This window comes from Corythoichthys intestinalis, chromosome 1 (genome assembly GCF_030265065.1).
Source record: "Corythoichthys intestinalis isolate RoL2023-P3 chromosome 1, ASM3026506v1, whole genome shotgun sequence".
Taxonomy (NCBI): Eukaryota; Metazoa; Chordata; class Actinopteri; order Syngnathiformes; family Syngnathidae; genus Corythoichthys; species Corythoichthys intestinalis.
Window position 1 is genome coordinate 9,249,412 of NC_080395.1, and position 1,828 is coordinate 9,251,239.

Below are 1,828 nucleotides of genomic sequence, written 5' to 3' on the forward strand. Positions count from 1 at the left end.
TGAACCGGAAGTAGAAACATTCAAGCAATGAAACGTCAGTGTAATATGTTGAAGTGTTTGGAACCAAAACTGGACTCCAAAAATATTTAATAAATATGATAAACATATCCCAATCTGAGTCTTAGTTATCAATAACTCGAGTGTTATATAACTGATTCTCTCAGCTCAATTTCTCTGTTTTTTCATCAGAAATTGGAAAACTGGTCAAACTAAGCTTTTTTCCAATGCTGATTTCTAAAGAATGGGAAAAGATATGAAAATTCGTTTTTTTTTTCTGCTGAGAGAGTAATCTTTCTTTTGGTGGGTTCCATGTTTATACAGCAATAGAACAGAATTTTCTGTGGACCTTGCAAAATCAGTCAAAATCCAGAAAAAGCGCCCGGTAACAAAATCTCTTGAACCAACCCCCCCCCCCACACACACACACACTTAAAACATTTTCTCCTCTGATCTACACAATTCAAGAATTTCGCCAAAAGGTTAGAGATTTTCAAGCCTGTTATTGATATCTGGTCATTTCTTGTTGATTTGGGGACATGTTTTTTGCCATTGAAAATGAATGGGAAATTTGGACGTCCATGGCCATAATGGCATCAACTTAAATATGCATCAATGGAATCCAAGTACATTGGCATCAATAGATTCGACATGCATGGCCGTCAATGGTATCAATGCAATGTAAATTCCATTGGAAGTGAATGGGAAATTTGATAGTTGCATCCCATTAAAAACGAATGGGAAAAATTTTGGCAAATTTCCGGGGAACCGTAAATTTTTTCCAAATTCTGTAAGCTTTTATGCCTGGAATTTTTAATGTCCAAATTATGTGATTTGGCCAAAAAATGTAGGACTAGATACGTTTTGATTTTTTAAATTTTTTAAAACCAGCATATACGGGCAAACGGAAAATTTTTCGGGGCCATCCGAAAAAGTCCCTGCGTTGCGCAAAAATTACGGTCGTCACGATACTAGAACGGTGCTGATCGGTCTAATGGTTCAGGCTGTGAGGCGTGCTGAAGAAATCCCATTCAAAAAAACAAAAAAAAAACAACAACAACAACAGAATTTTATTATCTGGGTCTTTGCAATGCAAAGCCCCAGATAATGAACAAAAATATAGAGCCCTCCATAATTATTGGATTTATAATAATTATGTGTTTTTTTAGCTTCTAATATATATTTTTTTCTAAATAATATGGGACCTTAATGGAAAAAAAGAGAAAAATCCAACCTTCAATATAAGTGCATTTATTCAGTGGGGGAAAAATCCCACATAAAGAAATAATTATTTGACATCAAATAATGTGTGTCACAATTATTAGCACCCCTGGTGTTAATACTTTGTACAACCCCCTTTTGCCAACAAAACAGCACCTAATCTTCTCCTATAATGTCTCACATGATGGGAAAAGACAGAAAAAGGGATCTTCAGCCATTCCTCTTTGCAGAATCTCTAAATCATCCAGAGACCTGGGTCCTCTCCTCTGTACTCTCCTCTTCAGCTCACCCCACAGGTTTTCAATGGGGTTGAGGTCTGGGGACTGAGATGGCCATGGAAGGAGCTGGATTTTGTGTCTGGTGAACCATTTCTGTGTAAATTTGGCCATATGTTAAGGGTCATTGTCTTGCTGAAAGAGCCAGTGACGACCCATCTTCAGCTTTTGGGCAGAGGGCAACAGATTTTGATTTAAAATGTCCTGGTATTTCAAAGCATTCATGATGCCATGCACCCTAACAAGGTTCCCAGGGCCTTTGGAAGCGAAACAGCCCCACAGCATCACTGACCCACCCCCATACTTCACAGTGGGTATGAGGGGCTTTTCACCAT